A 27327-nucleotide genomic window follows, 5' to 3' on the forward strand; every position below is an offset into this window, starting at 1 on the left:
GGGGATAGAGACAGGAGAACTCTTTTCTGATGTCCTTTACAAAATTCTTTGCCCTGTCCAGCCTGGCTTTGTGGTTAAATCTCCTTTGCCAAGAATGCTTTCTCCTAAATTTGCTGTTTTACCTTCAGGAAGCTACTGATAACTGAACCTAAAAGCTGGTGATCGCAGCTCTGTTGTACACTCATAGGAGTCTTCTCTCCTGCGAGGCCAACACAGAGATGAGGAAAAGGCCCAAAGAGCCTTCACCATCTACCATACCTACTTTTCTGGCCATGCAACACGTGCCTCACTCAGGACTAAGCTTCTCTGGGCTCCGGACCCCACCCTTTCTCACCTTCTCACGGACTTCCTTTCTCGCAGGTCCCTGCTCTATGTTTTAGAGCATCAATTTCCACACCACCACCCTCTCCCCACGCCCACTGGCCATTTACCATCAGGAGACCAACACTGTGTAACACCTTCCAGCTTTAGAAAGCAGAAGAAACCTTCCTTGAGCTCCCATCTGTCTTGTTACTGCCTCATTTTTGCTCCCTGCTTAGCCCAACTTTTCAGAAGTGTTATCCCACTGCCTCATTTCCCGTGGCATAACTCTATCTGTTCCAGAGCGTGTTTCTCCTCCAATTTCAATCTTCCCTGTTTCAAATGACCAGCAAACACCATGCTGCCTGGTCTCATGGATGTTTCTCGCTTGTTTCCAAGATCCTCTGACAACTGTTGACACTGCTGATTCCCCTCCTTCCTGAGCTGCGCTCCTTTGATAGATCCAAAAAACACAATGTCTTTACTTCCCCTTCCTTTACAGACTTTTTTGATGGTTGTTTCTGTGGGACCTACTCTTGTGACTTCCCAGTCATGGAGTTCCCTAGGACTCAGAACTACACCATTTTATTGTTTCTTCTGTCTCTAGTGATCACACCTGTTCTTGTGACCTCTCCTAATGGGGCCCATATTAACTTGTCTCCAAGCCCTCCTCCTTGAGCTCGAAACTTGTTATTTGACAACTCTTCTTTGTGGCTTTACTGACATCTTAGTACAGGGTGGCCAAAACGGAATTCCTGATACTCATCCCTAAACCTATGTCCCCAACACAGGGGCCATCCTTAATTTTTTCATTTCCTTCAATTCCCACAGAGAGTTCATTAGGGAATTCTGCTTTTTCCTACCTTCAAGATGCTTCCCAGTCAGTTGGATCTCCCTGCTTTCCCTGCCTCCACTGTAGGCCAGGGCTCATGACCTCTTGCCTGAGACACTCAACATGCCATTGACTGACCTTCCTCTTACATTCCTGCCCCTCAATCCATGCTTCATCAAATGGCTGGAAAGATGTTCTAGACATAAATCAGGTTAAGTTCAGTAGCTTTTGCTTGAACTCAGAATAACCAAACTTAAGGGCCTTGCATGCCTGGCCTTTGAATAGTTCCCCAGTGGTCATCTCATTCTACCGTTATCTCTATTGACTTTCTTTCTGTTACTCAGATGCACTCAGGCTCCTCTCTGCCTCGCTACATACTTTCATTTTGTCTTTAAGATTGAGCACAAGTGTCATTTTTATAAGAAAGCCTCCCCCGAGTTCCTTATAAAGGACCTAGCTCCTAACTTACTATTCTCTCATTTTCATGTTTGTTTCATTCGTTATACTTATTGCTGTTTGCTGGAGCTTTTTGGCCAACTGCCCCCAACTCTACACATATTTGCTGATGCATCCCCAGACCTACCACACTGGCTGCAGATGATAGGAACTTAATGACATTTTTGAATAAGTGAATGAATTAATGGATGAATGTAAATGCCACAACAGTAGGGACAATTTCTGCCTTGCCCATTCCAGGGTTCTCATCACTCAACACAAGAGAAAAACTCAACAAATATGTGTTGGATTAATTCTGCAGCCCGCATCTTAGAGCCAATGAAATTGAGTCTTAGTAACCTTGAGCAACCTCCTCCTGATCACTCCACTTGTAAAAAGGAAGAACCAGGACCTGAAACTGCACATCTCACAACTCAATTCTTAAAACATTCATGCTGGCAGGGTCTTTGGAGATTATTTTATCTAACAGCTGAATTCTATAAATGGAGAAGTTGAAGTTCAGGACAGTGAAATGACAGATTCAACTCATCTGGTTTTCACCTATTTTGTAGGACCAGCTCTATGATCAACTAGCATGGTGAAGCTAGTTACATTACCTTCCCTGCCGTTCACTGTCCATATCTGTACAAGGAGTTGAGAGAGGCTGGATGGCATTATTGTAGCATTCCTAGATTTCAGGGTTCTTTCCAGCCCTGAACTTCTGACTCTTCTTTTCTCAGTTTGCTCTGGCTCCACCCCCACTGTTTCTGTCTCATTTTAAAGTGAAAGAGAAAATTAAGTTGCATGATACGCAGTTTGCTCTCTACTCCAATAAGACCATGAGGGGGGAAGAAAAGGAAAAAAATAATAATAATCATAAAGTTTTCCAATCTTTATGTACCTGAGGAAGAACAAGAGTGCCACCTGAAAACCACCTTAAGGGAAGGTGAAAAATATCTCTAGGTGAAAAAGTCTGTCTATAATAGTCATCCAGAAGAAATATCATTATCAATCCCTGTAATGAGGCAATAAATTGGAAAAGCAAAGGGTAAAATGATGTTCATGGTAATAACTGAATATAAAATTCCTTGGTGTATATGCAAGAAAATGAATAACCCTACATTTCTGTAGTTTTCACTTTATTTTCACTGCTGGTAAGGAGTGACTTATACTGCAAGAGGACAAACCATTCTTATTTACACTCAAAATGTCAAATCCATTTGCACTCAAAATGCCATCACCTTGCATAACTCTACCAATTTAACCTGCACAGAAAATAAGAGCTAAAAGCAGAATATGAGGAGACCTGGAATATTAAATCTGCTCTCTTTTCTTGCAGGCTTGATCAAACACCCTGATTTGCAGCAACCATTCCAAGATGGAAGTGTTTTGAATTCTAAAATAGCTTAGCACCAAATGTGTCATAATTATCTGAACCTATATTTAGAATGATGAAATTTGCCATGAAATCCGAAATATGCTTCAAATGTCAGTCTTATTTTTAATTAATATGCCAATCCACCTTTGCAATAATCAAGTTTTACAGTCTCCCAGTGCTAGAGAACTTGGACGCTGTTTGTATGTGTGGTTTTTTTAATCTCACAATTATGAAAATGTAGTTCTCCAACAGATCCTTCCTTCTCTACAGACTGTCAAAGGAAATCGGATTGCGTCCCCATGGTATATTTCATCTATAAAGCCCAATGATATGAAATGAAGTGTCCCGTCATCATGGTCACAAGTTAACAAAATCACTAACACTATCACATCCACCATTCTTATGATCTGATATTTGTTGAAAGCGGGTAATAGGTGATAGTGCTTTGGTCAATCCATTTCTTTTTACTTACATTTGAGGGTAATGGTTCTGGAAGTCCTGGATTTAAAAGAAATGTGTCTTTTATTTTTTAAAGCAGATATGGCTTTTGAAAACATGATCAAATATAAATTGTGACAATTCATTTCACACTCCTTTTTAGGTCTCTTTAGTGCTTTTCATTGCATTTTTGAATATCTCATATTTGATAGAAACTTTAAAGAACAGTTATGTGGAGTCCTTGAACTGTAACAAGTCTGTTACTGCCTCAAATTATGGTGTATAAATAGAAAGCTTTCTGCTAATACTGATTTTCTTACCTTCACATACTCATTTGGTGAGAGAGACAATAGTTTTCCAGAAGAGTCATACACATCTTGAGACTTGCCTGCCACTGCAAACAGGAAGACACTGGTTATAGAAGAAGTAAGAATGCCTGAAAAACAGAAAAAATAATGGTGGAGAGTGTCTAGAAACTCTGTTTTTATCAACCAGACAAAGTAATTTTATGTTTTTTGTACCTAAAAAAAATTTAAGCTTATAGATATAAAGATAGATATAGTTTATTTCGGTTTACTTTTAGTTTATTGTACTTTAAAAGATACTCTTTGACAATTTGGAAATTCAGAAACTTGTACTTCCCCAGCGATGGTCTGAAAATCACATTATAGAAGATGTCTTACTTTACATAGAAGATGTCTGTCTTTATAGAACTATGTCACTAGGACTAGAGATTACAAATAGTCCAAAAGCCATTAGTACCTATGAGAAGCTGAGTATGCATATAAGAACAATGATATTCACTTGGTTCTTGCTCAACTGACCTGAAATGGAACATGCAAGCTTTGAACTCAGGTATCTTGAGACATCACGGTGTTGCCAAGAACAGAAACTCCAATCATTCCGTAATGATTCTCCAAATCCTAAGGCTGGAGGGCTTTGTTCTGTTCTGTTCTTAGGTCATGATGTAGGCCTCATATTTCTCTGATGTGGATGAACACCTGTTCACCGTCTATTACCTTTAGGAAGATAACACAATCTTCATTAGAAGAGCACAGTAGTATTGAAAAGCACCCCACTGGGGATTTTGTGCTTATGAATTTATTTATCAGTCAATATCCAATTTATACATAGCAAATAGGACACTGGGTGGGAAAAACCTTGCCCTCATGGAGCTTGCAGTCCGACAGGGAAGGCATACGGAGCAAGCAACTGTGTAAATACATTTAAGACTCAAACTATGATAAATGCTATGCAAGAAAGGGAAAGGATGATATTTATTGCACAGGGACTCTAACCTGGTTTAATGGATTAGGAAAGACTCGCCCGGGGGATACATCTTTCGCTGGGATGCAAGAAGAACTAAGACAGCAGTGGAGAGTAGCAGGGTGAGCAGTCCAGCAGAAAAAAGCTAGGTCTCTTTTCCTTGCTGCCACAGAACCTGTTTTACTGTGTGTGTATTCATTTCTCAGTGGAAAACACTGGCTCCATACAATCATACTTGAATCATTAAAACCTTGCTCTTAAATTCCACAGCTTCCCTGAAGTTTTTTCCCCCCAGTTCTATAATTCTACTTTGTACCAGTGCTATACAGATGTGGGCAAGACTGGGGTTTTCCTTTAACCAAGGCAGCTTCTAAGGCTTGTCCTTCCACAAACCCTCTTTGCCTAAGATTTCAGTTGCTGCCTCTCAAATCTCCCCGGTAAGATCTTAATGTGCAATGAGCATTAGTCTGGCAGTTGCCCTCTCCTCAGCTCTTGCTCCATCATTCCGAGATATAGGGGTGGAGCCCAAGACCTAGGCTTGCCAAGTAAGCAATGCACCATCCTGATCCATTGTGACAAGGTTATGAGAACCGACCCAAAAGATGAACATTTCCAAGGTAGGAGAAAAAAGACAGAGATGGAGAGAAATAATTTTTCATTATGTTGTTTTGAGCCTTGATACAGATTTACTGATATATATTTGACACACAACACTGTGAAAATTTAAGGTATACGACATGTTTGTATACATTTATATAAAATAAATACATTTATATATTGCAACACGACTGCCATTGTAGTACTCATTAGCACCTCTATCACGGCATATCATTATCATTTCTTTTTAGTGGTTAGATCGTTAAATTTTAGTCTCTTAGCAAGTTTGATGGTTATAATACATTGTTTACATTCACTACACTGTGAATTAGATCTGTAGGATTTATTTACTATTCACTGCATGATTATACCCTTAAGCACTATCTCTCCTATCCCCACTCCTACCTGCTGGTAATCAACACTTACTCTCTGTTTTTACAAGTCCAGCTCTTTTAGATTCCACGTGTAATTGATACCATACAGTATTTTCTTTCTCTGTCTGACTGATTTTACTTAGCATAAAATCCTCAAGGTCTATCCATGGTGCTACAAATGTCAGGTTATCTTTCATTCACATAGACTTTCTTTTTAAAAAAAAAAAAAAAAAGATTTATTTATCTATTTGAGAGAGAGTGAGTGAGAGAGAGCATGAGTAGGAGGGGCAGAAGGAGAGGGAGAGAGAATCTCTAGCAGAGTCTACACTAAGTGTGGAGCTGACATGGGGCTCAATCCCATGACCCCAAGATCACGACCCGAACCAAATTCAAAAGTCAGACACTCGGGCGCCTGGGTGGCTCAGTGGGTTGGGCCACTGCCTTCGGCTCAGGTCATGATCTCGGGGTCCTGGGATTGAGTCCCGCGTCGGGCTCTCTGCTCAGCAGGGAGCCTGCTTCCTCCTCTCTCTCTCTCTCTGCCTGCTTCTCTGCCTACTTGTGATGTCTCTCTGTCAAATAAATTAAAAAAAAAAAAAAAGTCAGACACTCAACCGACTATACCACCCCGGTGCCTCCAATACAGATTTTCTTGAAGCCAGACACATCCCTGGAATTTTTCATTAGATGAGATAATGACTTTCCCCACCTTATATTATTACCTTAGTGAGTTTTTTTTTTATTTGCAAATCAGAGTCCAGATATATATATATATATATAACATACACTTATAATATAGTATTTATTATATAAATTTAGTATAAATATTCATGTTAAATATACATTTAATATAAATATACATTTATTTATATATAGATAAATTACATTTATCTATATATAGTATTCTCTCTTGATATATATATATAGCCTGTGTCAGTCTTCTATCTGGTTTGTGTCGTGAGCTCTAGCTATGTGCAAGGCTCTGCCTGAAGTCCTGAAGCCTTCCACAAAAGACAAAATTATTCTAATTCAGCAACAGTGGAATGTCAATTCACTCCAACCAAAGGCCACCAAGAACACACCTAGGGATGGCTAAGCTGAGGGGTTTATTTAGCAAGGGAGAGTGGACATCACAAGAACTGTGAGTGTCTCACTAGGAGACTGTTAGAAAGGGCTTATGGTCACCTGAAGGAGAGACTAAGGAAGCAGGAGCTCTCTTAGGATTGGAGGCTGTCTGAAAATGGCGACAATTCTACGGTTGGCTCTCTCAAAACATAACTCTTCCCTCTAGGGAGGGCAGGCTAGAACGACAAGCAAGCTGTACTTGGTATAAAAGAGGCCACACCCCATATTAGCCAACAGAGGGGATGGCTGGTATTTTGTGAGTTACACAGTGATTTTATTTTTCTGTGCGTCTGACAAAATTACAAAGTCTTGAATGTTCTCATGGGATCATGGGCTGAAAGGGAACTTGCCTGATGCTGGCATGTCAGTGAGATGGTGTATGTCCCTACAGGAGAACAACACAGTAGGGCTGTGAGCTCGAGGCCAGTGTCTCACAATACTGAGTCCTGGCTGTGACCATCAAACTGGTTCCTGGATGTTTGGGGCTGCTGTTTTGTTGTGGTTTTTTTTCCCTATCTTTCTTGAAGGTTAAAAGATGTAGAATCACAGTGAGAGCCTCTAGATCTCTTTTAGGTTAAACCCTACCGTTCTGTTCCTAACAGTCCATGCACAGGCAGAGAAGGAAGGTGGCCCCCCGATTCTGTTTGGGAAGAGCTAAGAAGGCCTTGGTAAAACCTCTTAATTTCTCTGTGGTTCAATAATGATGCCAGATTCCCATTAACAGGGATCAAAGTCTCTCACTTCCTAATGAAAGAAATGCCATAAAATACAAATACCCTGAGGAAAGACAACACATTGTTTACCTTTTCACCTCTCCCAATAAGGACATGGTGACCCACAAGACAGAACATATTGGGATCATCATTCCAGAAGGAAGCACAAAGGAATTTTATGTTCCTTTACTGAGCACAACATGAATAGAGGAATCCTAAGTTCTTTCCCACACAGAGGGTGACCTAGTTCCCCTTGGTGATTCCCTGTTCTCTTCCATTTACCTCGAGAAAACCACCAATAGAGAGAAGAAAGGCTATTCTGGGTCCAAATTAGCTCAACCAAGAGGCTAAGCTCCCACCTCAAGGAAGTGTAGCTTCATGATCTATACAGAGTGGGCAGGAAATGCAACAGGCTTGCCTAACCCAGAACCTTTCTGGGTTACTATGAACTGATCTTTTTAATTTCCAAGAACCACCTTGACTTCTTTCCTTCCTGCTATAGAATACATCATCATGCCCTAGTAATTTCCCTCCTGAACCATCCTTTGCCCTCACTAATGACATCAGACCAGAACAGGTGGGAAGGAACTGAAGGAATTCGATTTCTACCAGAAGGTTCAGCTATCTCTCTCCTCTCGCCAGTCATTATTCTTCTCCTAAAACAGGTATCCATTTCACTTAACCACTTTCTTCCCATCTGCCTGATGAAGAAGACTGGCGTTGCAAAAATGAAAGTGTGATTTATTTATTCTTTTATTGCCAAAAAGATCTGTTCATACTGAATGACCCATTTCACCCTTTTTAATCTTTCTTTCCAATTAGTCTCTCCGAACTGGAATAAAAAAGAATAAATGAAACAAGATGGGATTGGGAGGGAGACAAACCACAAGTGACTCTTAATCTCACAAAATAAACTGAGGGTTGCCCGGGGGAGGGTGGGGAGGGAGAGCGGTGTGGGATGATGGACATTGGGGAGGGTATGTGCTACGGTGAGTGCTGTGAAGTGTGTAAACCTGGCGATTCACAGACCTGTACCCTTGGGGCTAATAATACATTATATGTTAATATAAAAAAAGATTCATTCATTCATTTATTCATTCAGTAACAAAAAAACTTATTGAGAGCCTCCCACCAGTGAAGGAAACTGATTATCAGAGAGCTTCCTGATAAATAAAAGGAAGAGAAAAGAGCTCTCTGGAGGGGATGTGAGCAGGAAGTCATGGAGGGAGACAAAGTGCAAAGAAAAGAGAGCACTGTCTTTCATCATTCCCTCTATGAAGGTTGGGTCCTGTTGGGATGTTCAGGCTCAGACTTTCTATCACTTCACTGTGAGCCAACGAATCCAAAACTCCTAGGGAAAAACTTTAATATGCAATCCTCAGGATATGAAGACCCTGGCCCCAGCCACTTCGGCAGTGACTTGGGAGAATTTCAACATTCTCATTTGAGAGCACAGGACAGTTACTGGGCTACCGTGGAAATAAAAACTAAACACTAAAAAATGCAGCTCTGAAATAGTGTGGTCCAAGAAATTGCTGAGGTTTGGAATGAAATATGTTTGTTGTAGGATAAGAATAGGTATGTTAATCTCATGCAATTTTATCCTTTGGGTTTCTCTGGCATTTTTAAGTGAAGTGATCTTATTTTCATTTTCAATAACTTTAATAAAATTTGAGTTTGAGAGAAGCATAAAAAAATCCATACTTCATCCCAGGTCAATGTTCTGCTCTATTTTAATTTTTAAGGCAATGTGGGGGGAAAAAAGTGCAAAAAATAAAACAAAGAAAGTCTCTGTTAATGGTGAGGAAGGATGAGCAGGGCGGTATGTATTTTGAAACACATTCATTTCCAACCTGAGTGAGATTTTTGTGGCTTGCCCCCAGGTGGGAAAAATGTCATTGGAAAAATTGCTTACATTGTCTTCAAAATTATGATATATTTAGCAGAAAGAAAATGAAATTTGTACTATAAACTTTTGTGGGCTTGACTGGTATGTTATCTGTGTGCTTTTTTCTGTTTTATATTCTTTATTTTTATAGAAAATTATAGCATTTTCAGTATCTGCATAGAAGAAGCCACAGAGAGCTAAGGTAAGTAAATACCCGGCTATCTAAATCAGTTTCAATCTGCCTTTTGCATATATCTGCCCCATTTTAGTCTGCCCATGTTTCTGTTATTCATCTACTGTTGAAGAAAACTCCCACTGGTATCGTACACAATGTCCATAGGTATTATAAATATCCTTTCATTTTTCTCCGCTGAGGGATAAAGCACGGGGTCAATTCAAAGTCAATCTTAAATTTTTAAGGCAGGCGAGTATATCATTTGCATACAGATCAGCAAGCTGTCCTTTAGTTAGGGAAAGATTTACAGATACTTTAAAATCAGGTCTAATCTATAAAACAAACAAGCACAGAGCTAAAGCGAAGCCAGAGAAAGAGAGGAGAGAGAGAGAGAGAGAAAGAGAACACATCAGATTGTAATAGCTTTGAATGTTGGTCACAGAAGAAATTTCTTCCTGTATATTGCTTTTGGGTAAGATTCCAGAAGCCCCAGTGTGACCTAAACTGGGGAGCCTAAACTGGGGAGCCTGATCTGGGAGCAGCTTCCAGGTGCCAGGCATCACTGAATTGCCACTTAAACTCACCACCATAAAGTGTAGATTTCAGGCACCCCTTGGTTTGGGGTTTTGTTGTTGTTATTTAAATAAAACCTTTCTTCCCCCCAATTATCTCTGGCTTAATCAATGCATGCTTGCAATTTGCTTTGGTCAAACAGAACTTAGCCGTAAAGGTCATCCTCTGAAAGTCATTCGTGTTCCTCTGGCCACCCCGAGGGAAAAACACAGTATCCTAGGAACAGCCAGGGCAGATGGCCGGGACCCAGGCACGTGTTCTGCTCCAGGACTTAGTCATGGAGATGGCTCTCTCAGATCTCCTTAAGGGGCTGCCTGCGTGGCCCCAAGTCAGAAGATTAGGGACAGAAAGAAATAAAAGGGCAGAAGAGAGACAGCGACACGACAACTGCACTTAGTGATGATGTGGGTGTCTGGGAGCCAGGCCAGACCCTGGAGACTCGAGACGTATTGCTCTCATAGAACTTCTCTTCTCACCTCCCATCCCCCACATCACTACCTTGAGGTTGACCCTCTCCCTCTTCTCTGGACTCGCACGAGTCCTGATTTAAACCCAATGTGCAGAAAGGATCAGCTCTTCACACTTTCTAAGGTGTCAGTGAGGAATCACAGCTTGGAGGGTAACGTCCCTATAGCAAATGATTAGTCTCCTAATCATTACAAAGAAATACCCTTCAAAATGATAACTACAAAGTACAAAAACTTACAGTGTTATTTATGGTTAGCTCTCCCAAATCACATAATTACAAAATTATTTTTAAAATTATGAGAAAAAAAAGGAAAAGAGCCCTGACAGTTTGGTTTTATAGGAGGAAAGGGTGGAGGGTCTCTCCCCAGCATCCAGCAGACACGATCATTATTTCCTGCACATGCTCAGGAAGCACCCTTTGGCCTGAGCTGTTAGTAGGTATTTTACACACAGATGAACAAACACAAAGATGACTGAAACTCTAAGGGAAAGAGAGTACAGGCTTTCCCTGAGCTGTCAATATGTTTAGGTGGACTTTGGGTCTCTAAATTACAGGTAGTACGTACATCATTTTCCAAACCTCTTTATCCACAGAAACTGTTTTGAGGCATATATCTAGGTAGAATCCTTTTTTTCTGTGGCCATGTCAGCTCAACCATGAGATAATCGGACGAAGTATACTTTCAAGATCCCTCCTTTAATTTTTTAAGACCTTCGTTGAACACCTTATCACGTGCCCTTCCACTCCTACCGCTTTTGCGTCTTCCTCCTATTCCCACTCCCAGCTCATTTCAGCTGGTCACTCCAGCTCTGCTTTCCGGACTTCATTCAGACACGATCTCTTCCAGAAGTGTTCCTTGACTTCTCCCAGATTCTGCCCTGTATTAGTTTCCTAGGCGACTGCAGCAAATCACCAACAACTGGGTGTCTTATTGCAACAGAAATTTATTCTCTCGGAGCTCTGGAGACCAGAAGTCTGAAATCAAGGGGCTGGGAGGGGCACGCTCCCTCTGGAACCTCCAGAAGACAGTCCTTCCTCTGATGGCTGTTGACATTTCTTGGCTTTGGAAATAAGACTCTAATCTCTGCCTCCATCTTTGCATGTCCTTTTCCCCACGTGTCTATATCTTCTCCTCTTCCGTCCATCCTAGGGACACACTGTCATTGGATTAAGACCAACCCTAACTCAGGATGATCTCATCCCAGATCCTCAACTTAATTACATCTGGGAAGAGCTTTTCCAAATAAGGTTCTGGGTGGACACACCTTTGGCGGCAGGGGGTGGGGGCATCATCCAACCTACTACACACCCCAGGCTCCTTCACTTACCTCACTTACCTCCCCCATGCTTTCTCGGTACCTCTGGCTTGTGTTTGCCTTGGCATTTACTGTACTGTGTTGAAATGACTTGCCTCCCTGCCCCCACCCCTGCATCATACCTCTCTATCCTGTGAGGTGCTGGTGGGCAGCATCAGTGCCTTATAGGTCTTCAAATCTTTATCACCTCTGCAAATGGTTTTTATAAATGTCTGAACGAGCACATGATTGACCCTTCATGCAAACAGCTTCCTGCTCTCTTAAGGCTTCCTGCTCTCCTTCCTTTCCCTACATGATAGTCAATGATTTCTACATTGTAACTGTTCCCCCACAGTTACCTTCTTTATTATTTATTTTTCTTACTTGAGTAGAGTTGCCATACACAGTCACATTAGCGTCAGGTGTACAAAACAGGGATTCAACTTCCCTACATGTTAGGCTACGCTCACCACAAGTCCAGCTGCCATCCCTCACCATCATCAGTTACCTTTTAAAAATTTTGCAAGGGACTGATTCGTAATTTTGCCATTTGGTGGAAAATGGTTACCTTGTCCTAAAAAGGCTGGCATTGATGCACGGACATTGCTTTGGTAACTGGCATCATTATAATTTTTTTTAAGATTTTATTTATTTATTTGTCAGAGAAAGTATGTGTGTGAAAGAAGGGGGAGCAGCTGGCAGGTGGAGAGGAAGAAGCAGGCTCCCCACTGAGCAGGGAGCCCAATGTGGACTTTGATCCCAGGACCCTAGTATCTTGACCTGAGCCAAAGGCAGACACTCAACCGACTGAGCTACCCAGGAATCCCTAGCATCATTATTTTTATTAATGTATCAAAAGGAAAGTGAAATGCCTTGAAATGTGCATTTTTGTCCAAAGAACCAACTACTGCACTGTTCACCTACTGCGATTATTATCCGCTGATGGTTTGGAAACCATAAAAAGTTGGCAGGTTTGGTGGTTGCCTTATTTTGAGGTGACTAAGGTTTTTGCCTAGGTGTCTTTGCCTGGGTTCTAGCCTCGACATAGCAACCCCCAGTAGGTTCTTTTCTATTGGGAAATACATTTACAAAACCTGCTCTTTGCCCTTCAGAAACTGATCATGGATTTGGGGTGAAGGGAAATATAAACAAAGTTTGGTGCCTAATGGAGAGGTACCACATGTGTGTTGTGACTGACCTCTTTTCCATGGAATCCACATAATGCAAATGTTCTAAACCCATCCGGAGCGGAGGCTTTGAGACTCCTTGGTACAATTCAAACACCCTCCCACGATTACAAGGGTCTTTTCCTTCTCTCTTCAGCCTCATCTTCCTCCTCCCAGAACAGGTGTCTGCCACATTGCAGTCCCTGTTCCTTCCCCATGTGCTCCCTCCTCCTTCTCCTCCAAGTTTCTGATCATGCTGTGAGCTCTTCCGATGCCATAATTCATGGCTTTCTCTCTGCTCCCCTGCTCCCCTCTGTCCACACAACTGGGGTGTCACCTGGCTTATTCACCCTTTGAACATCAACCTAGTTTCCACCTCCCGTACAAAGCCTTCCCTGAACTCCCCAAGTTGGAAGTGAATACATCCCTCCTGAATACACTCTTAGAGCTCTTACATGTGGCCGCTGATTCTCTGTCCCCTCCATAAGACTGTCAGCAACCTAAGTGTTGCCAAACCTTGCTCACCTTCTTGTCCCCGGTGCTAATAAATGCCCTGGTACATAGAAGATACTCAGTACAGACTCACAGAAGGGAGGAAGGAAGGAAGGAAGAAGGAAGTGTCTTCCAGAATTAGCTGGGTGTTTGCCTGTTCTGCTTGGAAAGTGGCCAAGCCAGCCCTCAACCTCTCCTCCTCCCGGCAAGTTTGAGCTCCCAGCAGGGTGTGGATGTGTGTGAGAGGAGCCCCAGTAACACCCAGCAGAATGTAGCCACTCATCTGCTTCTGTATGCTTCTAGCCATGAGAAAACGATGATCTATTTTCTGACTTTGATGCTTGTTGCATTTTAATGAAAATAAAAATACCATTTCCTTTTCTCACACTAACGAGAGGAGGCTTCCGGATAGGCAGAGATGCCAAACTTTCTTTCCTGATTTCTTTGCCTCCCTTACCTCATTTAGATTCCATTGCTTATTGCATCAGAATAAATCATCAGAGCCTGCCCGAATTGAAGCAGCTGCTAGCTTCCCTGGTTTTCCCTAAAGGCTAGATAGGTTTTTTGCTAAGGTGCCCTCATATGGAAAAGGCTGCTGCGAGATGTGTTCCCCAGGCCTGCAGAATGTGGTTAGGCCCCCTAACTGGCACTCTTTCATTTGTTGATTCAACAGAAGCTCTCAGAATGAGTGAATGAATGGACGGGTGGAGGATGTCTTCCAGAACTGAGTGCCATCTCTTTCTTTGCCCCTCCAATACTTAGCCATCTGGCTTGGAGCCTGTTCTAGAAAAGGTTAGAACAAGATATCTATTCATCTTCAGGATCCATCATTTTTAAGAACTAAAACTTAATCACCCTGTTTTCTGACCCTTTGAAGACTAAGCAGGATCTGCAGTTAGTATCCTTTTGTTTCATAATTAAACACATTCTTAATTCTCTGGGCTGTAAATCAAATTATCATAGATTTAAAAAAAAATTTTTTTTTAAATTTTAAAGACTATTCTCAGAGCACATCCTTGCCAGCCTTTGGTGTGGTCAGGGGGTACTGACCACACTCACCATTCCGGTGAAGTGTTATCTCTTTGTTGTTAGCTTGCCTTTTCCTATGACAGACGATGCACACCTTTTTTCAAGGAAGAGAAGTCTTCCTGCCTCCAGACCCTGCTTAGAAACTCCAGAAAGAAGGTTACCTCTTCAGTTCCCAGCTGCCTGCCTTGAGGGTAAAGATAGGAAAACGGTGATAACAGGATTTTAGATCTGTTTTTTTCAGGTTCAGATCCTGACCGATAAAGGCCCGGGAGCAAGATATCCTTCAACGACGGGCAACCATGCTCTGTCAGATGATTCTTTTACATGAAGAGCAAAAATTTTGTTTTAAAATATGAACTTAAACAAGAAAGGTTTGGCAATGAGAAAGAAGGGCTACAAAACAAGGTAATTGGCCCCTTTATTGCAGTCTCTGGATAGCTGCCCAGAGGGGATTACATTCCGTGGGGCCAGAGTTCCGAATCAATTTATGGTCCTGGTGGTCTGGATGGCACAATAGATTTCCTACTTGCTACTTGATCTGTAAAACCCAGACGGTCCTAATTTAAAGCCAGAGTTCGCCAAAAATCATTCCAATAGACGAACTCCTGTGATCCCAAGTGAAATGAATTTAGATGTCACAGATAAAATGTTTTGTGAAGGTCTGTGATAATTAAACATCTAATGAAAATGCAGTATGACCTATTGTCTCCTGCAGCAAGTGGAAGAAAGATGTGTTTATGTAGGTCTTTAGATAAATAGTACTTTGGGTACCATTCTTAGTGTTAGAGAACCTTATGAGATATACTGAGATGTGTAACTGCAGTAAATATCTATTTGTTTTTAAGCCTTTAACATGCATTTAACTTGGGATCAGTAAGTTTACACCACTTAGCTTTACTTTATGTTCTTCACTAAATTCTTAGCAACTGGCCCCTTTTAATGGGCACCTTGCTTTCTCCAAAGATGAGTGATCTAATCCTCCCACTAGGCTTCCCTCTGGGTGAAGAGAAAATTGCTTGAACTGCATACTACCAGATACCCCTAGCCTTGTCCCAGTGCCATTAGCGCAATGACATCTGTCTTCACACTGTTCGATGGAATTCCTCTGAGCACATGAGAGACATAGTACAATGGAGAGGTGACCTCCCTAGCCTGGGTTCTTTAGAATATGATAGTAGATATTTTCACAAGCTAGTCAAAAATATTTATCCTTATCAAGAATTGACTGAGGGCAAATAGGCCATAAATGAGATAATCCACAATATTCACCAAATTATTCTGAACAGAGGGAGAAAAGAATTCCAGCTTCTGTCATGTGTAAAACAAGAGTAGTCTTTTTGAGAGAATGCTAAACTCTCCATACTGGAACCAGATTTTCCCCTGGGGACTGACAATCTCTAACTCAGAAAGGAAAGCTAATGACAACCCCTTAGCCAGAGTTCACCAGGAGCCAGACCAAAATCAGCTCTATGTCACTCCCACTCTCCAGTAGACCTAGAGAGCCACTTAAGACAAAAAATGTTCATCTTACTTTGGCTGTGCTTGGAAGATCTCAGCGTTGTGAATTTAACTGGCCCTTCATAAACTGACAGGAAACAACTGTCAGAAGGTTGCCAAATAAATAATAGAGAAGTCACTTGCAAAGAGTTTTAATGCATGTCTTATTGACAAGCTATTAACAAGTGCATGTAGATACCAGAATCACGCTCTATCACCCACCCTCAGAGGTCTTCCATATGCTAGGCACTTACAGCTGCAAACAAAGGTATTCTTCCTGCCCTCAGCAAGTTGAAGGACCAATGAAAATTATACACAAATAATTACAGTAGAAAACAACAACTGATGTAATAGAAGCAGATTCCAACGTCTTTAGGTGCCCAGATGAAAGAAGATTAATATTTCCTTCTTCAGGAAGGAAGGCATTCACCACCAGGCTAAAACTCCCCAAACTACACATATCCATAGCAACAAGGACACCCAAAGCCTTGCTATTCACAGCATGCTGCCCAGGCCAGCCACACTGGCATCACCTAAGAACATGTTAGAAATCCTCCAAACTTCAGAGTCCTCTACTAACTCAGTCTGCATTTTAATGAGGTCCACAAGAGTTTCATACACCCATTCATTTGGGGAAGCATTAGTCTAGAACAGTGTTTCTCAAGCTTTAGCATGCTTCAGAATCGCCTGCAAGGCTTGTTAAAGACAGATTCCCTTATGCTAACCCCAGCATTTCTGATGCTGTGAGTCTGGGTAGGGCTCTAGTATTGGCACGTCCAGCAAGTTCCCAGAGGATGCTGATGCTATGATCTAGGGATCATCTTGATAATTACAGATGTAGATCATGCTTAATATTGAATCCAGAGAAAGAAGAGAGCATGGAATATCTCTATGGCGATTTAAGAAAACTACCATGTGACTCTGATATCTTGTGTACTCAGGAGCAAACCTGCTGGTCAGTGGTTCATCAAGAATGATACTTCCATCCCGTGTGCCCTGCCCAGATTATAAGATGTGCAGTGGTGAAGGACAGGACCTCTTTTGCTTGCCATTTTATCCCCAGACCCTAGAGCAGAGTAGGTGCTCAATAATATGACGTTTTCTTTTTCCATGAGTCAAGCATAGAAGATCCTGTTCTCTGACAGATTGTCCATCCTTATCTACATCACTGGTCGGAAAAGGAGACACTGAGTCTCCTGGAATAGGCCACATGTTCAACTTGCCAGAAAATCTCGGCAATGAGAGGACATTGAACACTTATCCTGCTATTAATAAAATAACCCTGGGTTTCTCATTTGTTTATGGTGAACACCCATCTTCTAACACACACCAGAGAGGGCAGGCCAGGAGTTGATCACAGAAAGTCATCTCAAAAGCTTAACATCATAGACAACAGCCTAGGCCAAACCAAGTAGTTTAAATTCGTAACTGTTCAGGCAAAACAAATTGCCAAGGGTTAGAGTCCACTACTTAGAGTGGTCCTTCAAAAGTTCTATTACTTGGAAATCTCCCCTAGATGTTTAATTTATGTTGAATTTTCAGGACAACTACATCATTTAGTGGTAGATTACAATGGTCTGTGTACAGGAGAGAAGCTAAGAGAGCTTTCCCCACATCCTCCATAGACTCTCATGCTTTATCAAGGTTATGATCATTTCTACATTAATTTTTTATGCTGAAAATTTCATAAGAAATACAAATCATGAATCCTTGGATGTACCATTACCCCCATGCGGTGTTTATTCATTGACCCTACTTATCTTGCTTTTTTTGGTCCATTTCCGCTGCCTTTTCTAGTCCACACAAGCTCCAGGAAATAAGAGGCTAGGTTGGAAAGCTTCTGCCTGGCATTCTGGATGTGTCTACTTCGATTATTATTCAATAATTCCAACCAGTCATACATAATGTAATATGATTTATGGCATGTTGAATGATAATGCTGAAACATGCATTTATCTCAGCAGTTAAGAATCAGGAAAAATAAGAACAAGAAAATAATATCCTCACCCACATGAAGTAAATCCATTACTCTAAATACTGTATGTATTTCCCAGGCCCTGAAGATAGAGTCCATCTTCCTTATTTTGTTGAAGAAATACAAAGTTGGTTTTTTTTTTTTCTTCTCAAAATGTTCCAGAGTTGTCAACAAAGCCTCTAAAAGCTTAAGCTGTGAGGGAGCTATGAACTCTGTTAACACTTATTTATTCAAAATAATTGGAAAAGGCAACTGACTTTTATTCCTTTATATTATCAAACCTTTAGAATCACCATCTTTGAAGGATGGGCTGATGTCTTAAGGGGAAAAAAAAAAAAACCTTAAACCACTCTCGCTACTCATCTTGGATAACTGCTGACATCCGTGTCATCACGGACTCGCTCCTTCCAATATCAGAAGGGAAATGCATATGGTAGGTAAGGGGGCTGGTATATGATATGCTCAGCTTGGGAGCATGTGGGTGGGCTCAGTCAGTTAAACTCCTGACTCTTGATCTGGGCTCAGGTCATGGCCTCAGAGTCCTGGGATGAAGCCTGGGGTCGATTCTCTCTCTCCTTCCCCTCTGCCCCTCCCCCCACTCATGCACATGATCTCTCATCCTCTTAAAAAAATGATGATGAGGAGGAGGAGGAGATTCTCAGCTTGGCCATCACAAATATATACACTACTCATCCTACCCCTAATATCAGGGAGGACTAGCTATACCCAGTCTATATGAATATGCACACACACACACACACACACTCAAGCAATACGGATGTTTGTGGAAAGGAAAAGTTAAAAACCAACTTTTCTTTTTATTTCCCCCCTCCCAAAGGAAGAAATCAAAGGCTGAAGAGAGTTTTTACATTATCCATATAATTACCTAACCTGCCCCCTTCTTTTTGCCTGGGCAGAACTAGCTGTGGGGACCAAAGAATGACAGACCCTTAAAGGGCTTAATTGGTCTCATATTGCCAGAAGTTGCTGCTGGTTGTTAAATGTTACTGCACTTTCCTTCTCTCCCTGACATTTCCTTTTCTACCACTGCTAATTGCTAAGATAAGTTTTCTCTAATGACACACCTTTGTCCTTCACCTTACTCAACGGTGTGAAGAAAATAAAGAGACCCACAGAAAACAGGCGAGACATTGTACACTGAAGGTTGATAATATATGATACTGTCATTTCAATTCTTTCACGACATTTGTGGTACATTTTATGCAAAGAATAATGAACAAAAATATCTTAGAGAAATTTCCTGAACTTCGTCCTATACACATAGACATTTTCTTGCAATATTATGAGGGGTGAGAGGGGGTGAAAGGGGGTTGGGGAAAATCAAAAAAGACACTAAATTCAAGGAATTGTCCTTTTAATGGAGTCCATTTGGCAATTGAGCAAATAAATCTCTTTACCCAGAACCAAAAGGAAGCTGGATGATGGTGAGTTCTGTTCTGCAGGTAAAGTATTAAAATGAGCTTTTAAAGTATGCTCATTTTATACAAATCTATGGACTTAAGTCAGCAGGGATATAAGCAAATTCCAATCTTTCTTGGCCCTTCTGTCTTGGGAACTCTTTCTAGGAATTACCCATTTTCACTGACTATAATATGACCTATTTGGCCACCTGCCTTCAGTTATACAAAAACAGTGATTAAAACTTGCCTGTGAACTCGGTCTGCAGCCTTTATCTACCGCCTGCTATTCCAAGGTGGGTAGAAGGAGAAACTGGAAAGATTCAGAATGATGGGGAACTATCCACAAAGAGATAGACTGACGTTTGAAGAGCTGACCCGGAGCCATCCGTGCTCCAAGGCAACAAGTGATGTGTGGAACATGGAAAGAAATGGATCGTAACCCTCTATCCCAAATTTGCTTTGTAGTCTCAGATGCTCTTTTATTTCTAGTGGAGCTATGCTGCTGTAGAGACAAGAACAGGGAACAGTGAGTCCTTCTACTATTTATTAACTGGATGATCCTTTTGCCTTGCTGAAGGATGCCTTCTTTATCGAGAAAGGGAAATTAGTATTACCCACTCAAACTGGGCAATTCTAGAGCTCCAAATTCTCTATGAATGTGAATATCCACAGAGCTATCAGTGAACTGAAGTACTCTTGGAATGCAGAGATTTGCAGGGATTTCCTTTTTTCTCTGAGACTTTCTTCCGAGAAGATAAAGGGAGATAATAAATACATTGTGTTCAGAAGCAATAAAGTAGACCATCAATAAAATCACCTTTTATTGCTACAAAAGCTATTCTGGGCTAACACAACTCTAAGAGACTACAACCCACAAACATAAGAATTCATACAGGAAAAAAAAAAATCAACTCTGGACCCCAGTATACATACTACTTTTGAAACATCAAAGGCACCTGAAAATGTAAGGTGGTGAGTTATGGCACAGAAGGGTTCTAGAATCACTCAGATTCCCAAGAATTCTCTCTGGACCTTGCACTTTACTCATTAATTACAAAAAATATGGCATTGTATCCCATGGTAACTGCTCTGATGATGTCTTTATTTAGTGCGTGAAGAAGAAACATGATCATTGATTCAGGTCTCATCTGTCTGTTTCCTCTTGTATAATGCAATCCCTGAATGGGTCCTTCAATGTTCAGTGGTGTCATTTTACATCTTATTTATGCCCTATAAACAAAGAGAATTCAGGTAAAGTGATGTGTGTGCTGAGCAAAATGACAAAACTATCAGCTTTATACAATAATTCCCATAGTCTAAACACTATTTATCAAGGCATTTTGTCCCTATGAATTATATTGTCAAGGCCCTCCGTGTGGTCCTCCCTTTGTTGTGGGTTGTTCATAAAGTTTTAAGCTGTTTATGTTTGCAGAGGAGAGAAGCTGAATAAGATATTAGAGTTGTATGAGAAAATTCTTACGCTCAGCAAAACCTAGCCTATTTAAGGGACAATCTTAATGGGCGAGGTATTTTTCATTCTGACCTTTAATGACTCAAGAAAACAAAATCAATGTGATGGTTTTCCACGGAGGAAAGTGTCGATTTTCACTTTAGTGCGAATTTGAACTTGTGTTTGCATCTTTTCTTATTAGAATGAGTTAAGGATAATGAGTCTCCGCTTTCACCTTTGTGCCATGCTCTTACCCACTTTCCACTTTTTTAAGCAGAGGATGTCTTTCAATGGTGCATTGAGATCTTGGCAATGAAAACATCACCCAGGTCTTCCAAGGGCATTGAGCCAAGGTCAGAACGTGCTGCGTCACTTTCTAACGACAGCAGAAAGCTAAGAAAACTGCTTTATCTGCTATCAAATTCAGTACTCTTAGGACCTAGCTTAGGTGTTAAGGTTGGGAATTGGGTGGGTAGAAGACTGAATGATGTAAAGTCGAAGACAAGTTTATTTATTTGTTTAAAGTATTTCTTGTTATTTCTAAAATGAACTATACTTCAAATGATCAATGAAATAAAAATACATAACTCACATTCAGATAGCATCAAAATCTTCTAAACTATCCCACCTACTTGGAAATAGCTAATTGCCATTGCTGGTGAGGCTGTGGGGAAAATGGCAGGCTCACTCATTGCCATGGCAGCAGCAATTGGGAGGGCCATTTCTACTTTCTTACCCACTTCTAGAAATTCATCGTACGGCAGTAATTCAAAACGCCGCAAAAGCTATAAATGTTAAAATATTGACTGCCATTATTACCTCTGGCTATAGAATGTAAATGAACTTGTGAATCCAACAATAGGGGAATAGTTAAATCAATTTAGTAGTTTAACAGCATAGAATACTATAAAGTCATTAAAAATAATTATGAATACTACGTGACAGCATGGAAAATATTTATGATGTACTATTAACTGAAAAAGCAGAATATAAAGTTACTATGATTGCTATAATTACAACTACATAAAATATGTGTTCAAAGAGTGAAAGAGGACATAACAAAAGTGATAGAAAAAATGTTTTGTGGTGGTCCGAATAAAGGTACAATTTTCAACATTATATTTACTTTAGTGACTTTAAAATTATTTTTTGGCAATTAAAAATACTTTTTTTATCTGTAAACATTTTTTTATTGTGTTAGTCACCATACACTACATCATTAGTTTTTGATGTCGTGTTCCATAATTCATTGTTTGAATATAACATACAGTGTTCCATGCAATACCTGCCCTCCTTAATATCAATCACTGGGCTCACCCATCCCCCTACCTCCCTCCTCTCTAAAACCTACAGTTTGTTTCTCAGAGTCCACAGTATCTCACAGTTTGTATCCCCTTCTGATTTGGCCCAATTCAATATTCCTTTCCTTCTCCCAATGTCCTCTATATTATTTCTTATGTTCCACAAGTAAGTAAAAACAACAGGGAAATAGAAACAATCATCAGAAATTACTAGCAGCAGTTATATGCCAATAAGTTAAGCAGGCTAGATGAAATGGATGCATTCCTGGAAACCTATAAACTTCCAAAACTGAATCAGAAAGAAACTGACAACCTGAATAGACCAAAATCTAGTAACAAGATTGAAGCAGGAATCAAAATCCTCCCAAAAAACCCAAAAAACAAGAGTCCAGAACCTGACCGATTCCCTGGGGAATTCTACCAAATATTTAAAGAAGAAATAATACCTATTCTCCTGAACCTGTTTCAAAAGATAGAAACAGAAGGAAAACTTCCAGACTCTCTTTATGAAGCCAGCATTACCCTGATCCCCAAACCAGGCAAAGACCCCACCAAAAAGGAGAATTTCAGGCTAATATCCCTGATGAACGAGGATGTTAAGATTCTCAACAAGATCCTAGCTAATGGGATCCAACAGGACATTAAAAAGATTATCCACCATGACCAGGTGGGATTTATCCCTGGGATACAAGGGTGGTTCATCACTCACAAATCGATTAATGCAATAGAACAAATCAATAAGAGAAGAGAGAAGAACCACATGGTCTTCTCAGTTGATGCAGAAAAAGCATTTGACAAGATACAGCATCTGTTCCTGATTAAAATGATTCAAAGTATGGGGCTAGAGGAAAAATTCCTCAACTTCATAAAATCTATCTATGAAAAACCCACAGTGAATATCATTCTCAGTGGGGAAAAGCTGACAGCCTTCCCTTTGAGATCAGGAACGCGACAAGGAGGCCCACTCTCGCCACTCTTGTTCAACATAGTATTAGAAGTCCTAGCAACAGCCATCAGACAACAAAGAGAAATAAAAGGTATTCAAATTGGCAATGAAGAAGTCAAACCCTCTCTGTTTGCAGATGACATAACGCTTTATATGGAAAACCTAAAAGACTCTGCCCCTAAACTATTAGAATTCATACAGCAATTCAGTAATGTGGGAGGATACAAATTCAATGTACAGAAATCAGTTGCTTTCTTATACACTAACAATGAAAATACAGAAAGGGAAATAAGAGAATCTATTCCATTTACTATAGCACTAAAAACCATAAGATACCTTGGAATAAACATAACCAAAGAGCTATCAGGGAGATTCAAATCAAAACCACACTGAGATATCACCTTACAGCAGTCAGAATGGCCCAAATCAACAAGACAGTAAACAACAAGTGCTAGAGAGGATGTGGAGAAGGGGGAACCCTCTTACACTGTTGGTGGGAATGCAAGTTGGTGCAGCCACTTTGGAAAACAGCGTGGAAATTCCTTAAGAAATTAAAAATAGAGCTTCCCGGGCACCCAGGTGGCTCAGTGGATTAAGCCAGTGCCTTTCTCAGGTCATGATCTCAGGGTCCTGGGATTGAGTCCCACATTGGGCTCTCTGCTCAGCAGGGAGCCTGCTTCCTCCTCTCTCTCTCTGCCTGCCTCTCTGCCTACTTGTGATCTCTCTGTCAAATAAATAAATAAAACCTTAAAAAAAAAAATAGAGCTTCCCTATGACCCTGCAATTGCACTACCAGGTATTTACCCCAAAGATACAGATGTAGTGAAAAGAAAGGCCATCTATACCCCAATGTTCATAGCAGCAATGGCTGCTGTCACCAAACTGTGGAAAGAACCAAGATGCCCTTCAACAGACGAATGGATAAAGAAGATATGGTCCATATATACAATGGAGTATTAAGGCTCCATCAGAAAGGATGAATACTCTTGTGTCAACATGGACGGGACTGGAAGAGATTTTGCTGAGTGAAATAAGTCAAGCAGAGAGAGCCAATTATCATATGGTTTCACTTACTTGTGGAGCATAAGGAATAACATGGAGGACATTGGGAGATGGTGAGGAGAAGTGAGTTGGAAGAAATCAGAAGGGGAGACAAACCATAAGAGACTATGGACTCTGAGAGATAAACTGAGGGTTTTGGAGGGGTGGTGATGGGTATTGTGGAGGGCACGTATTGCATGGAGCACTGGGTGTGGTGCAGAAACAATGCATTTTGGAACAGTGAAAAATAAAATTTTAAAAAATATATGATAATTGACTTTCTCTGCTTGACTTATTTGACTCAGCATAATCTCCTCCAGTCCCGTCCATGCTGATCCAAAAGTTGGGTATTCATTCTTTCTGATGGTTGAGTAATAATCCATTGTATATATGGACCACATCTTCTTTATCCATTCATCTGTTGAAGGGCATTTCAGCTCTTTACAGTTTGGTTATTGTGGCCATTGCTGCTATGAACATTGGTACATATGGCCCTTCATTTCACTGCATCTGTATCTTTGGGGTAAATACCTGGTATTGCAATTGCTGGGTCACAGGGAAGCTCTATTTTTTTTTTTTTTTAAGAATCTCCACACTGTTTTCCAAAGTAGCTGCACCAATTTGCATTCCCACCAATAGTGTATGAGGGTTCCCCAGCTGGTATCAGGGGGTATCTCAATGTGTGTGTTTTTTTTTTTAAGATTTTATTTATTTATTTGACAAACAGAAATCACAGGTAGGCAGAGAGGCAAGCAGAGAGAGAGGAGGAAGCAGGCTCCCTGCTGAGCAGAGAGCTCAATGCGGGGCTCGATCCCAGGACCTTGGAATCATGACCTGACCCGAAGGCAGAGGCTTTAACCCACTGAGCCACTCAAGCGCCCCCTCAATGTGGTTTTGATTTGAATTTCCCTGATGGCTAATGATGGCAGACATTTTTTCTTGTGTCTGCTAGCCATTTGTATGTCTTCTTTGGAGAAGTGTCTGTTCATGTCTTCTGCCCATTTTTTGACATGATTATCTGTTTTGTGTGTGTTGAGCTTGAGGAGTTCTTTATAGATACTGGATATCAGCCCTTTGTCTGTACTGTCATTTGTGAATATCTTCTCCCATTCCATGGGTTGCCGCTTTGTTTTGTTGACGGTTCCCTTTGTTGTGCAGAAGCTTTTGATCTTGATGAAACCCAAAATTTCAATTTCGCTTTTGTTTCCTTTGCCTCTGGAGACATGTCTTGAAAGAAGTTGCTATGGCCAGTGTGGAAGAGGTTGCTGCCTGTGCAGTGTTGAAGAGGTTGCTGCCTCCTCTAGGATCTTGATAGATTCCTGCCTCACATTGAGGTCTTTCATCCATTTTGAGTTTATCTTTGTCTATGATGTAAGAAAATGGTCATTTCATTCTTCTATACATAGCTGTCCAATTTTCCCAGCACCATTTATTGAAGAGACTGTCTTTTTTCCACTGTATATTTTTTTCCTGCTTTGTCAAAGATTATTCGACCATAGAGATGAGGGTCCATATCTGGGCTCTCTACTCTGTTCCACTGGTCTGTCTGTCTGTTTTTGAGCCAGTACCATGCAGTCTTGGTGATCACAGCTTTGTAGTAAAGCTTGAAATCAGGCAATGTGATGCCCCCAGTTTTGTTTTTCTTTTTCAACATTTCCTTAGCAATTCAGGGTCTTTTCTGGTTCCATACAAATTTTAGGATTGTTTGTTCCAGCTCTTTGAAAAATGCCAGTGGAATTTTGGTCGGAATAGCATTGAAAGTACAGATTGCTCAAGGCAGTATAGACATTTTGACAATGTTTATTCTTCCTATCCATGAGCATGGAATGGTCTTCCATCTTTTTGTGTCTTCTTCAATTTCTTTCATGAGTATTCTGTCCTGCACTCAATTGTCCTTAAGTACAGATCCTTTACCTCTTTGGTTATGTTTATTCCAAGGTATCTTATGGTTTTTTGTGCTATTGTAAATCAATTCTCTAATTGAGTGACTTTAAAATTATTAAAAATTTTGGCATTAGGAGAGATATTTGGGTCCACTAAATGATCCATGGATGCAGTCTAGCAGTTACTTAATGAAATCTCTCTCTTTCTAACTCTCCAGCCTCTGGGGCAGGACTATATGCTTTAAAAACCAGACACTACCCATCTTGCAAGAAATGCTGGGCAAGTCGTTTAACACTGGGGTTCTCAGCTTCCCTCCTTAAAATGGAGATATATCCATTCCTATCTCATAAAATTACTTTGAGGATTAATAGTTTTATACAAGTAAATAGCCTGATACCTAGTAACCACTCGATACAGGTTAACAATGATTATCATCTCAATAGAGCTTGGGCTTAAATGCTTTGGGGAACTTGGAACTAAGGTTACCATAGGAAGCGGCTTAATTTAATTTTAAATTATGAAAGCTCCTTCCTTTAGAGTGGTGGGATGCTATAGGAAGTGGAGGGTAATTACATAGAGGTGTCATTCGTAAAATGTCAGCAGTTTCTTACACTGAAGGTAGTGTGGATGGACCAAAATAGTCAAGAAAACTTTTTGCAAGGCTAATTTAACCAAAAGCATGATCTATGATGAGATAAACAAAAACGGAAATCTCTTTATACTCCACCTGGGAGTCACTGAATAAAATTACAGATGCAAATTATGTTCACAGTCTGAAAATGCACCAATCTGTTCTAGTTTGCCTTATTGCACTGCTTCTCTCCCTTCAAATTGCCATAATGTGTGGCCTTCCTTGATGACATTGATTAACCTCACTTTATAATGCATGGCTCTGTGGGTAGAAACAGATTCACATCGGACATTTATCGTCAAAGCAACTGGACAGTGATGTGGAATTGAGGGTGGGCAATTGCTCTTTCTTGGCGATTTACAACCTGGTACTTTTTTGTAGCTCCCATCACCAGATGGGGGTTTTATTTCTTCCTGGATTTGTGGGACACAATGCTCAGGTTTGGATGGATCATGTCCTTTATCCCCTTGTCTCCAAACAGTGGACTTCACACAACGGGGCTTTTCTTTGCCCTTGAACGAGTAAGACACTGCACTATCTTAAACTAGTCACCTCCTTCATGTATTCACTTAGAACTCCCAAATCATGGGGCACCTGGGTGGCTCAGTGGGTTAAAGCCTCTGCCTTCAGCTCAGGTCA

General features: G+C 40.7%; 1 long non-coding RNA gene across 1 annotated transcript in view; it reads right to left on the minus strand.

The window, feature by feature from the left end:
* Positions 1-3702: 3702 nt before the first annotated feature.
* Positions 3703-27327, minus strand: part of LOC123393441 — a 61650-nt gene continuing 38025 nt past the window's right edge. Inside the window, exons 2-3 of the long non-coding RNA XR_006608225.1 lie at positions 4208-4402; positions 3703-3819 (exon numbers count right to left, since the gene is read on the minus strand). This is a non-coding gene — a long non-coding RNA (uncharacterized LOC123393441). The remainder of the gene's footprint in view (positions 3820-4207; positions 4403-27327) is intronic.

The sequence above is a fragment of the Mustela putorius genome, unplaced genomic scaffold (assembly GCF_011764305.1).
Source record: "Mustela putorius furo isolate JIRA1106 unplaced genomic scaffold, ASM1176430v1.1 tig00000854_pilon_pilon_pilon, whole genome shotgun sequence".
Taxonomy (NCBI): domain Eukaryota; kingdom Metazoa; phylum Chordata; class Mammalia; order Carnivora; family Mustelidae; genus Mustela; species Mustela putorius.